Here is a 12996-nt window from a genome sequence, read left to right on the forward strand (position 1 = left end):
TATTTGGATTCCCATTTCCTTTCTAATGGAAAAAGTTGTAGAATTGAATGGAAAAGTTCTAAGTTGGTGACAAAATCTCTCGAGAAAAGGAGGGAACAGTGCCCCGTGTGAGGCTCGAACTCACGACCTTCAGATTATGAGACTGACGCGCTACCTACTGCGCTAACGAGGCAAGCTGTACCTGCAGATCTGCAGAAGTTTATTGTGCATAGCAGAAAACTTTTTTTTTTCATAATGTCACTGAGACATTAGTACATCTTTTCCCATATGGTCTAGCGGTTAGGATTCCTGGCTCTCACCCAGGTGGCCTGGGTTCGACTCCCGGTATGGGAATGCATCTTTATCTTAGCTACTGCCACCATTCAAAGACTGACACGTGTTTTTCAATCAAAAATGTTTCTGGTAGATTTTCACTTTGCAACAAAAATACTTAACATTGGCGATGCATTATGACTTTTGCAAAAGATTTCCTTTTGTTTCATAGCTTAAGCCTTTTTCAACTACACAGTTTTACACAAAAGTGTCAAGGGACTCAACAAGCCATGTGTCCTGTCTGTCATTAGGGCTCCCATGTTCTTTCTAATCGGAAACAGTTTAGAACTGAATTGGAAAGTTCAGAGTTAGTGACAAAATCTCTTGAGAAAAGGAGGATGCCACGTGTGAGCAAAAAACTCATGATCTTCAAATTATTCAACTGACGTGCCAAAAACCTTGACCATGTAGCGTGTTTCAGCTCTTGTAATGTTGATGTTTTGTATTCAAAGCAAAACACTCTTTTTTTTTTTTTTACACCTGTCTTGCTGTTTACTGTACTGCTTACACCATGTGGAGAAAGACTTAGTTAGTATTCCTGGTTGACTGGTTCGATTCCTGCTATGGGAGAGACTTTTTTTTGGGGACTAGTGTCCACATTCCAAAGCCAACACGTGCCTTGCAGACAGAATCAGTTTAGGTTGGAACTGCTCTTTGCAGCCAAAAATGCAGACCACCAGGTTTTTTGGATATTTATTTGCACAAAAGCTTATTTGATGTCATATCTCAAACCATTCATATCTCTCACTTTTAATTCCTGGGTGTTAAGGGACTCAACAAGCCTTTATCCCTGTTTGTCATTGGAGCTCCCCTTCCATCAATTGGTGATGTTTTGCTACTGAATGGAAAAGAGCTGTGACTCTCTAGCCAAGATGGTGGCAAAATCAGTTAAGGAAACATGGTACCAGTGCCCCATGTGAGAATCGAACTCATGACCTTCAGATTACGAGACTGACGCGCTACCTGCTGCGCTAACGAGGCAAAATGCACGTAATAATCTGCGGAAGTTGCTTGTGCAAAGCAGTACACCTCTTTTTTTTCATATTGTAAGTGAGCTGGCAGTACATCTTCTCCCATATGGTCTAGCGGTTAGGATTCCTGGTTTTCACCCAGGCGGCCCGGGTTCGACTACTGGTATGGGAACGCATCCTTTTCTGCACCGCTGCCAACATTCAAAAACTGACGCGTGTTTTTTAGTCAAACGTATTTCAAGTAGGATTTGTTTTTTTCAGGCAAAAATGCTGAACGCCCGCGTTTTGGCACTTCATTCTGACCCTTCACACAAGATTCAATTTGGATTCGTAGCTCAACTCATTCTCAACCACCCCTTTTTACACTAAAGTGTCAAGGGACTCAACAACTCATGGGTCCGGTAAGTTATTTGGATTCCCATTTCCTTTCTAATGGAAAAAGTTGTAGAATTGAATGGAAAAGTTCTAAGTTGGTGACAAAATCTCTCGAGAAAAGGAGGGAACAGTGCCCCGTGTGAGGCTCGAACTCACGACCTTCAGATTATGAGACTGACGCGCTACCTACTGCGCTAACGAGGCAAGCTGTACCTGCAGATCTGCAGAAGTTTATTGTGCATAGCAGAAAACTTTTTTTTTTCATAATGTCACTGAGACATTAGTGCATCTTTTCCCATATGGTCTAGCGGTTAGGATTCCTGGCTCTCACCCAGGTGGCCTGGGTTCGACTCCCGGTATGGGAATGCATCTTTATCTTAGCTACTGCCACCATTCAAAGACTGACACGTGTTTTTCAATCAAAAATGTTTCTGGTAGATTTTCACTTTGCAACAAAAATACTTAACATTGGCGATGCATTATGACTTTTGCAAAAGATTTCCTTTTGTTTCATAGCTTAAGCCTTTTTCAACTACACAGTTTTACACAAAAGTGTCAAGGGACTCAACAAGCCATGTGTCCTGTCTGTCATTAGGGCTCCCATGTTCTTTCTAATCGGAAACAGTTTAGAACTGAATTGGAAAGTTCAGAGTTAGTGACAAAATCTCTTGAGAAAAGGAGGATGCCACGTGTGAGCAAAAAACTCATGATCTTCAAATTATTCAACTGACGTGCCAAAAACCTTGACCATGTAGCGTGTTTCAGCTCCTGTAATGTTTATGTTTTGTATTCAAAGCAAAACACTCTTTTTTTTTTTTTTTTTTTTTTTTTACACCTGTCTTGCTGTTTACTGTACTGCTTACACCATGTGGAGAAATACTTAGTTAGTATTCCTGGTTGACTGGTTCGATTCCTGCTATGGGAGAGACTTTTTTTTGGGGACTAGTGTCCACATTCCAAAGCCAACACGTGCCTTGCAGACAGAATCAGTTTAGGTTGGAACTGCTCTTTGCAGCCAAAAATGCAGACCACCAGGTTTTTTGGATATTTATTTGCACAAAAGCTTATTTGATGTCATATCTCAAACCATTCATATCTCTCACTTTTAATTCCTGGGTGTTAAGGGACTCAACAAGCCTTTATCCCTGTTTGTCATTGGAGCTCCCCTTCCATCAATTGGTGATGTTTTGCTACTGAATGGAAAAGAGCTGTGACTCTCTAGCCAAGATGGTGGCAAAATCAGTTAAGGAAACATGGTACCAGTGCCCCATGTGAGAATCGAACTCATGACCTTCAGATTACGAGACTGACGCGCTACCTGCTGCGCTAACGAGGCAAAATGCACGTAATAATCTGCGGAAGTTGCTTGTGCAAAGCAGTACACCTATTTTTTTTCATATTGTAAGTGAGCTGGCAGTACATCTTCTCCCATATGGTCTAGCGGTTAGGATTCCTGGTTTTCACCCAGGCGGCCCGAGTTCGACTACTGGTATGGGAACGCATCCTTTTCTGCACCGCTGCCAACATTCAAAAACTGACGCGTGTTTTTTAGTCAAACGTATTTCAAGTAGGATTTGTTTTTTTCAGGCAAAAATGCTGAACGCCCGCGTTTTGGCACTTCATTCTGACCCTTCACACAAGATTCAATTTGGATTCGTAGCTCAACTCATTCTCAACCACCCCTTTTTACACTAAAGTGTCAAGGGACTCAACAACTCATGGGTCCGGTAAGTTATTTGGATTCCCATTTCCTTTCTAATGGAAAAAGTTGTAGAATTGAATGGAAAAGTTCTAAGTTGGTGACAAAATCTCTCGAGAAAAGGAGGGAACAGTGCCCCGTGTGAGGCTCGAACTCACGACCTTCAGATTATGAGACTGACGCGCTACCTACTGCGCTAACGAGGCAAGCTGTACCTGCAGATCTGCAGAAGTTTATTGTGCATAGCAGAAAACTTTTTTTTTTCATAATGTCACTGAGACATTAGTACATCTTTTCCCATATGGTCTAGCGGTTAGGATTCCTGGCTCTCACCCAGGTGGCCTGGGTTCGACTCCCGGTATGGGAATGCATCTTTATCTTAGCTACTGCCACCATTCAAAGACTGACACGTGTTTTTCAATCAAAAATGTTTCTGGTAGATTTTCACTTTGCAACAAAAATTCTTAACATTGGCGATGCATTATGACTTTTGCAAAAGATTTCCTTTTGTTTCATAGCTTAAGCCTTTTTCAACTACACAGTTTTACACAAAAGTGTCAAGGGACTCAACAAGCCATGTGTCCTGTCTGTCATTAGGGCTCCCATGTTCTTTCTAATCGGAAACAGTTTAGAACTGAATTGGAAAGTTCAGAGTTAGTGACAAAATCTCTTGAGAAAAGGAGGATGCCACGTGTGAGCAAAAAACTCATGATCTTCAAATTATTCAACTGACGTGCCAAAAACCTTGACCATGTAGCGTGTTTCAGCTCTTGTAATGTTGATGTTTTGTATTCAAAGCAAAACACTCTTTTTTTTTTTTTTACACCTGTCTTGCTGTTTACTGTACTGCTTACACCATGTGGAGAAAGACTTAGTTAGTATTCCTGGTTGACTGGTTCGATTCCTGCTATGGGAGAGACTTTTTTTTGGGGACTAGTGTCCACATTCCAAAGCCAACACGTGCCTTGCAGACAGAATCAGTTTAGGTTGGAACTGCTCTTTGCAGCCAAAAATGCAGACCACCAGGTTTTTTGGATATTTATTTGCACAAAAGCTTATTTGATGTCATATCTCAAACCATTCATATCTCTCACTTTTAATTCCTGGGTGTTAAGGGACTCAACAAGCCTTTATCCCTGTTTGTCATTGGAGCTCCCCTTCCATCAATTGGTGATGTTTTGCTACTGAATGGAAAAGAGCTGTGACTCTCTAGCCAAGATGGTGGCAAAATCAGTTAAGGAAACATGGTACCAGTGCCCCATGTGAGAATCGAACTCATGACCTTCAGATTACGAGACTGACGCGCTACCTGCTGCGCTAACGAGGCAAAATGCACGTAATAATCTGCGGAAGTTGCTTGTGCAAAGCAGTACACCTCTTTTTTTTCATATTGTAAGTGAGCTGGCAGTACATCTTCTCCCATATGGTCTAGCGGTTAGGATTCCTGGTTTTCACCCAGGCGGCCCGAGTTCGACTACTGGTATGGGAACGCATCCTTTTCTGCACCGCTGCCAACATTCAAAAACTGACGTGTGTTTTTTAGTCAAACGTATTTCAAGTAGGATTTGTTTTTTTCAGGCAAAAATGCTGAACGCCCGCGTTTTGGCACTTCATTCTGACCCTTCACACAAGATTCAATTTGGATTCGTAGCTCAACTCATTCTCAACCACCCCTTTTTACAATAAAGTGTCAAGGGACTCAACAACTCATGGGTCCGGTAAGTTATTTGGATTCCCTTTTCCTTTCTAATGGAAAAAGTTGTAGAATTGAATGGAAAAGTTCTAAGTTGGTGACAAAATCTCTCGAGAAAAGGAGGGAACAGTGCCCCGTGTGAGGCTCGAACTCACGACCTTCAGATTATGAGACTGACGCGCTACCTACTGCGCTAACGAGGCAAGCTGTACCTGCAGATCTGCAGAAGTTTATTGTGCATAGCAGAAAACTTTTTTTTTTCATAATGTCACTGAGACATTAGTGCATCTTTTCCCATATGGTCTAGCGGTTAGGATTCCTGGCTCTCACCCAGGTGGCCTGGGTTCGACTCCCGGTATGGGAATGCATCTTTATCTTAGCTACTGCCACCATTCAAAGACTGACACGTGTTTTTCAATCAAAAATGTTTCTGGTAGATTTTCACTTTGCAACAAAAATACTTAACATTGGCGATGCATTATGACTTTTGCAAAAGATTTCCTTTTGTTTCATAGCTTAAGCCTTTTTCAACTACACAGTTTTACACAAAAGTGTCAAGGGACTCAACAAGCCATGTGTCCTGTCTGTCATTAGGGCTCCCATGTTCTTTCTAATCGGAAACAGTTTAGAACTGAATTGGAAAGTTCAGAGTTAGTGACAAAATCTCTTGAGAAAAGGAGGATGCCACGTGTGAGCAAAAAACTCATGATCTTCAAATTATTCAACTGACGTGCCAAAAACCTTGACCATGTAGCGTGTTTCAGCTCTTGTAATGTTGATGTTTTGTATTCAAAGCAAAACACTCTTTTTTTTTTTTTTTTTTTTTTTTTACACCTGTCTTGCTGTTTACTGTACTGCTTACACCATGTGGAGAAAGACTTAGTTAGTATTCCTGGTTGACTGGTTCGATTCCTGCTATGGGAGAGACTTTTTTTTGGGGACTAGTGTCCACATTCCAAAGCCAACACGTGCCTTGCAGACAGAATCAGTTTAGGTTGGAACTGCTCTTTGCAGCCAAAAATGCAGACCACCAGGTTTTTTGGATATTTATTTGCACAAAAGCTTATTTGATGTCATATCTCAAACCATTCATATCTCTCACTTTTAATTCCTGGGTGTTAAGGGACTCAACAAGCCTTTATCCCTGTTTGTCATTGGAGCTCCCCTTCCATCAATTGGTGATGTTTTGCTACTGAATGGAAAAGAGCTGTGACTCTCTAGCCAAGATGGTGGCAAAATCAGTTAAGGAAACATGGTACCAGTGCCCCATGTGAGAATCGAACTCATGACCTTCAGATTACGAGACTGACGCGCTACCTGCTGCGCTAACGAGGCAAAATGCACGTAATAATCTGCGGAAGTTGCTTGTGCAAAGCAGTACACCTCTTTTTTTTCATATTGTAAGTGAGCTGGCAGTACATCTTCTCCCATATGGTCTAGCGGTTAGGATTCCTGGTTTTCACCCAGGCGGCCCGAGTTCGACTACTGGTATGGGAACGCATCCTTTTCTGCACCGCTGCCAACATTCAAAAACTGACGCGTGTTTTTTAGTCAAACGTATTTCAAGTAGGATTTGTTTTTTTCAGGCAAAAATGCTGAACGCCCGCGTTTTGGCACTTCATTCTGACCCTTCACACAAGATTCAATTTGGATTCGTAGCTCAACTCATTCTCAACCACCCCTTTTTACACTAAAGTGTCAAGGGACTCAACAACTCATGGGTCCGGTAAGTTATTTGGATTCCCATTTCCTTTCTAATGGAAAAAGTTGTAGAATTGAATGGAAAAGTTCTAAGTTGGTGACAAAATCTCTCGAGAAAAGGAGGGAACAGTGCCCCGTGTGAGGCTCGAACTCACGACCTTCAGATTATGAGACTGACGCGCTACCTACTGCGCTAACGAGGCAAGCTGTACCTGCAGATCTGCAGAAGTTTATTGTGCATAGCAGAAAACTTTTTTTTTTCATAATGTCACTGAGACATTAGTGCATCTTTTCCCATATGGTCTAGCGGTTAGGATTCCTGGCTCTCACCCAGGTGGCCTGGGTTCGACTCCCGGTATGGGAATGCATCTTTATCTTAGCTACTGCCACCATTCAAAGACTGACACGTGTTTTTCAATCAAAAATGTTTCTGGTAGATTTTCACTTTGCAACAAAAATACTTAACATTGGCGATGCATTATGACTTTTGCAAAAGATTTCCTTTTGTTTCATAGCTTAAGCCTTTTTCAACTACACAGTTTTACACAAAAGTGTCAAGGGACTCAACAAGCCATGTGTCCTGTCTGTCATTAGGGCTCCCATGTTCTTTCTAATCGGAAACAGTTTAGAACTGAATTGGAAAGTTCAGAGTTAGTGACAAAATCTCTTGAGAAAAGGAGGATGCCACGTGTGAGCAAAAAACTCATGATCTTCAAATTATTCAACTGACGTGCCAAAAACCTTGACCATGTAGCGTGTTTCAGCTCTTGTAATGTTGATGTTTTGTATTCAAAGCAAAACACTCTTTTTTTTTTTTTTTTTTTTTTTTTACACCTGTCTTGCTGTTTACTGTACTGCTTACACCATGTGGAGAAAGACTTAGTTAGTATTCCTGGTTGACTGGTTCGATTCCTGCTATGGGAGAGACTTTTTTTTGGGGACTAGTGTCCACATTCCAAAGCCAACACGTGCCTTGCAGACAGAATCAGTTTAGGTTGGAACTGCTCTTTGCAGCCAAAAATGCAGACCACCAGGTTTTTTGGATATTTATTTGCACAAAAGCTTATTTGATGTCATATCTCAAACCATTCATATCTCTCACTTTTAATTCCTGGGTGTTAAGGGACTCAACAAGCCTTTATCCCTGTTTGTCATTGGAGCTCCCCTTCCATCAATTGGTGATGTTTTGCTACTGAATGGAAAAGAGCTGTGACTCTCTAGCCAAGATGGTGGCAAAATCAGTTAAGGAAACATGGTACCAGTGCCCCATGTGAGAATCGAACTCATGACCTTCAGATTACGAGACTGACGCGCTACCTGCTGCGCTAACGAGGCAAAATGCACGTAATAATCTGCGGAAGTTGCTTGTGCAAAGCAGTACACCTCTTTTTTTTCATATTGTAAGTGAGCTGGCAGTACATCTTCTCCCATATGGTCTAGCGGTTAGGATTCCTGGTTTTCACCCAGGCGGCCCGAGTTCGACTACTGGTATGGGAACGCATCCTTTTCTGCACCGCTGCCAACATTCAAAAACTGACGCGTGTTTTTTAGTCAAACGTATTTCAAGTAGGATTTGTTTTTTTCAGGCAAAAATGCTGAACGCCCGCGTTTTGGCACTTCATTCTGACCCTTCACACAAGATTCAATTTGGATTCGTAGCTCAACTCATTCTCAACCACCCCTTTTTACACTAAAGTGTCAAGGGACTCAACAACTCATGGGTCCGGTAAGTTATTTGGATTCCCATTTCCTTTCTAATGGAAAAAGTTGTAGAATTGAATGGAAAAGTTCTAAGTTGGTGACAAAATCTCTCGAGAAAAGGAGGGAACAGTGCCCCGTGTGAGGCTCGAACTCACGACCTTCAGATTATGAGACTGACGCGCTACCTACTGCGCTAACGAGGCAAGCTGTACCTGCAGATCTGCAGAAGTTTATTGTGCATAGCAGAAAACTTTTTTTTTTCATAATGTCACTGAGACATTAGTGCATCTTTTCCCATATGGTCTAGCGGTTAGGATTCCTGGCTCTCACCCAGGTGGCCTGGGTTCGACTCCCGGTATGGGAATGCATCTTTATCTTAGCTACTGCCACCATTCAAAGACTGACACGTGTTTTTCAATCAAAAATGTTTCTGGTAGATTTTCACTTTGCAACAAAAATACTTAACATTGGCGATGCATTATGACTTTTGCAAAAGATTTCCTTTTGTTTCATAGCTTAAGCCTTTTTCAACTACACAGTTTTACACAAAAGTGTCAAGGGACTCAACAAGCCATGTGTCCTGTCTGTCATTAGGGCTCCCATGTTCTTTCTAATCGGAAACAGTTTAGAACTGAATTGGAAAGTTCAGAGTTAGTGACAAAATCTCTTGAGAAAAGGAGGATGCCACGTGTGAGCAAAAAACTCATGATCTTCAAATTATTCAACTGACGTGCCAAAAACCTTGACCATGTAGCGTGTTTCAGCTCTTGTAATGTTGATGTTTTGTATTCAAAGCAAAACACTCTTTTTTTTTTTTTTTTTTTTTTTTTTACACCTGTCTTGCTGTTTACTGTACTGCTTACACCATGTGGAGAAAGACTTAGTTAGTATTCCTGGTTGACTGGTTCGATTCCTGCTATGGGAGAGACTTTTTTTTGGGGACTAGTGTCCACATTCCAAAGCCAACACGTGCCTTGCAGACAGAATCAGTTTAGGTTGGAACTGCTCTTTGCAGCCAAAAATGCAGACCACCAGGTTTTTTGGATATTTATTTGCACAAAAGCTTATTTGATGTCATATCTCAAACCATTCATATCTCTCACTTTTAATTCCTGGGTGTTAAGGGACTCAACAAGCCTTTATCCCTGTTTGTCATTGGAGCTCCCCTTCCATCAATTGGTGATGTTTTGCTACTGAATGGAAAAGAGCTGTGACTCTCTAGCCAAGATGGTGGCAAAATCAGTTAAGGAAACATGGTACCAGTGCCCCATGTGAGAATCGAACTCATGACCTTCAGATTACGAGACTGACGCGCTACCTGCTGCGCTAACGAGGCAAAATGCACGTAATAATCTGCGGAAGTTGCTTGTGCAAAGCAGTACACCTCTTTTTTTTCATATTGTAAGTGAGCTGGCAATACATCTTCTCCCATATGGTCTAGCGGTTAGGATTCCTGGTTTTCACCCAGGCGGCCCGAGTTCGACTACTGGTATGGGAACGCATCCTTTTCTGCACCGCTGCCAACATTCAAAAACTGACGCGTGTTTTTTAGTCAAACGTATTTCAAGTAGGATTTGTTTTTTTCAGGCAAAAATGCTGAACGCCCGCGTTTTGGCACTTCATTCTGACCCTTCACACAAGATTCAATTTGGATTCGTAGCTCAACTCATTCTCAACCACCCCTTTTTACACTAAAGTGTCAAGGGACTCAACAACTCATGGGTCCGGTAAGTTATTTGGATTCCCATTTCCTTTCTAATGGAAAAAGTTGTAGAATTGAATGGAAAAGTTCTAAGTTGGTGACAAAATCTCTCGAGAAAAGGAGGGAACAGTGCCCCGTGTGAGGCTCGAACTCACGACCTTCAGATTATGAGACTGACGCGCTACCTACTGCGCTAACGAGGCAAGCTGTACCTGCAGATCTGCAGAAGTTTATTGTGCATAGCAGAAAACTTTTTTTTTTCATAATGTCACTGAGACATTAGTGCATCTTTTCCCATATGGTCTAGCGGTTAGGATTCCTGGCTCTCACCCAGGTGGCCTGGGTTCGACTCCCGGTATGGGAATGCATCTTTATCTTAGCTACTGCCACCATTCAAAGACTGACACGTGTTTTTCAATCAAAAATGTTTCTGGTAGATTTTCACTTTGCAACAAAAATACTTAACATTGGCGATGCATTATGACTTTTGCAAAAGATTTCCTTTTGTTTCATAGCTTAAGCCTTTTTCAACTACACAGTTTTACACAAAAGTGTCAAGGGACTCAACAAGCCATGTGTCCTGTCTGTCATTAGGGCTCCCATGTTCTTTCTAATCGGAAACAGTTTAGAACTGAATTGGAAAGTTCAGAGTTAGTGACAAAATCTCTTGAGAAAAGGAGGATGCCACGTGTGAGCAAAAAACTCATGATCTTCAAATTATTCAACTGACGTGCCAAAAACCTTGACCATGTAGCGTGTTTCAGCTCTTGTAATGTTGATGTTTTGTATTCAAAGCAAAACACTCTTTTTTTTTTTTTTTTTTTACACCTGTCTTGCTGTTTACTGTACTGCTTACACCATGTGGAGAAAGACTTAGTTAGTATTCCTGGTTGACTGGTTCGATTCCTGCTATGGGAGAGACTTTTTTTTGGGGACTAGTGTCCACATTCCAAAGCCAACACGTGCCTTGCAGACAGAATCAGTTTAGGTTGGAACTGCTCTTTGCAGCCAAAAATGCAGACCACCAGGTTTTTTGGATATTTATTTGCACAAAAGCTTATTTGATGTCATATCTCAAACCATTCATATCTCTCACTTTTAATTCCTGGGTGTTAAGGGACTCAACAAGCCTTTATCCCTGTTTGTCATTGGAGCTCCCCTTCCATCAATTGGTGATGTTTTGCTACTGAATGGAAAAGAGCTGTGACTCTCTAGCCAAGATGGTGGCAAAATCAGTTAAGGAAACATGGTACCAGTGCCCCATGTGAGAATCGAACTCATGACCTTCAGATTACAGACTGACGCGCTACCTGCTGCGCTAACGAGGCAAAATGCACGTAATAATCTGCGGAAGTTGCTTGTGCAAAGCAGTACACCTCTTTTTTTTCATATTGTAAGTGAGCTGGCAGTACATCTTCTCCCATATGGTCTAGCGGTTAGGATTCCTGGTTTTCACCCAGGCGGCCCGAGTTCGACTACTGGTATGGGAACGCATCCTTTTCTGCACCGCTGCCAACATTCAAAAACTGACGCGTGTTTTTTAGTCAAACGTATTTCAAGTAGGATTTGTTTTTTTCAGGCAAAAATGCTGAACGCCCGCGTTTTGGCACTTCATTCTGACCCTTCACACAAGATTCAATTTGGATTCGTAGCTCAACTCATTCTCAACCACCCCTTTTTACACTAAAGTGTCAAGGGACTCAACAACTCATGGGTCCGGTAAGTTATTTGGATTCCCATTTCCTTTCTAATGGAAAAAGTTGTAGAATTGAATGGAAAAGTTCTAAGTTGGTGACAAAATCTCTCGAGAAAAGGAGGGAACAGTGCCCCGTGTGAGGCTCGAACTCACGACCTTCAGATTATGAGACTGACGCGCTACCTACTGCGCTAACGAGGCAAGCTGTACCTGCAGATCTGCAGAAGTTTATTGTGCATAGCAGAAAACTTTTTTTTTTCATAATGTCACTGAGACATTAGTGCATCTTTTCCCATATGGTCTAGCGGTTAGGATTCCTGGCTCTCACCCAGGTGGCCTGGGTTCGACTCCCGGTATGGGAATGCATCTTTATCTTAGCTACTGCCACCATTCAAAGACTGACACGTGTTTTTCAATCAAAAATGTTTCTGGTAGATTTTCACTTTGCAACAAAAATACTTAACATTGGCGATGCATTATGACTTTTGCAAAAGATTTCCTTTTGTTTCATAGCTTAAGCCTTTTTCAACTACACAGTTTTACACAAAAGTGTCAAGGGACTCAACAAGCCATGTGTCCTGTCTGTCATTAGGGCTCCCATGTTCTTTCTAATCGGAAACAGTTTAGAACTGAATTGGAAAGTTCAGAGTTAGTGACAAAATCTCTTGAGAAAAGGAGGATGCCACGTGTGAGCAAAAAACTCATGATCTTCAAATTATTCAACTGACGTGCCAAAAACCTTGACCATGTAGCGTGTTTCAGCTCTTGTAATGTTGATGTTTTGTATTCAAAGCAAAACACTCTTTTTTTTTTTTTTTTTTTTTTTTACACCTGTCTTGCTGTTTACTGTACTGCTTACACCATGTGGAGAAAGACTTAGTTAGTATTCCTGGTTGACTGGTTCGATTCCTGCTATGGGAGAGACTTTTTTTTGGGGACTAGTGTCCACATTCCAAAGCCAACACGTGCCTTGCAGACAGAATCAGTTTAGGTTGGAACTGCTCTTTGCAGCCAAAAATGCAGACCACCAGGTTTTTTGGATATTTATTTGCACAAAAGCTTATTTGATGTCATATCTCAAACCATTCATATCTCTCACTTTTAATTCCTGGGTGTTAAGGGACTCAACAAGCCTTTATCCCTGTT

General features: G+C 41.6%; 8 non-coding genes across 8 annotated transcripts; all 8 read right to left on the reverse strand.

Annotated features, from left to right (window-relative positions):
- Positions 1-99: 99 nt before the first annotated feature.
- TRNAM-CAU (transfer RNA methionine (anticodon CAU)) lies at positions 100-172 on the reverse strand. The gene has a single exon. It is a non-coding gene; the product is annotated as a tRNA-Met (tRNA).
- A 1617-nt stretch (positions 173-1789) lies between these two features.
- On the reverse strand, positions 1790-1862 carry TRNAM-CAU (transfer RNA methionine (anticodon CAU)). Its single transcript has one exon. It is a non-coding gene; the product is annotated as a tRNA-Met (tRNA).
- Positions 1863-3490: 1628 nt separating this feature from the next.
- On the reverse strand, positions 3491-3563 carry TRNAM-CAU (transfer RNA methionine (anticodon CAU)). The gene has a single exon. It is a non-coding gene; the product is annotated as a tRNA-Met (tRNA).
- Positions 3564-5180: 1617 nt separating this feature from the next.
- Positions 5181-5253, reverse strand: TRNAM-CAU (transfer RNA methionine (anticodon CAU)). The gene has a single exon. It is a non-coding gene; the product is annotated as a tRNA-Met (tRNA).
- Positions 5254-6881: 1628 nt separating this feature from the next.
- TRNAM-CAU (transfer RNA methionine (anticodon CAU)) lies at positions 6882-6954 on the reverse strand. The gene has a single exon. It is a non-coding gene; the product is annotated as a tRNA-Met (tRNA).
- Positions 6955-8582: 1628 nt separating this feature from the next.
- On the reverse strand, positions 8583-8655 carry TRNAM-CAU (transfer RNA methionine (anticodon CAU)). Its single transcript has one exon. It is a non-coding gene; the product is annotated as a tRNA-Met (tRNA).
- Positions 8656-10284: 1629 nt separating this feature from the next.
- On the reverse strand, positions 10285-10357 carry TRNAM-CAU (transfer RNA methionine (anticodon CAU)). Its single transcript has one exon. It is a non-coding gene; the product is annotated as a tRNA-Met (tRNA).
- Positions 10358-11978: 1621 nt separating this feature from the next.
- TRNAM-CAU (transfer RNA methionine (anticodon CAU)) lies at positions 11979-12051 on the reverse strand. Its single transcript has one exon. It is a non-coding gene; the product is annotated as a tRNA-Met (tRNA).
- Positions 12052-12996: the final 945 nt, after the last annotated feature.

The sequence above is a fragment of the Phyllobates terribilis genome, unplaced genomic scaffold, assembly GCF_046119375.1.
Source record: "Phyllobates terribilis strain yellow unplaced genomic scaffold, ASM4611937v1 Scaffold_11__3_contigs__length_659146591, whole genome shotgun sequence".
Lineage (NCBI taxonomy): Eukaryota > Metazoa > Chordata > Amphibia > Anura > Dendrobatidae > Phyllobates > Phyllobates terribilis.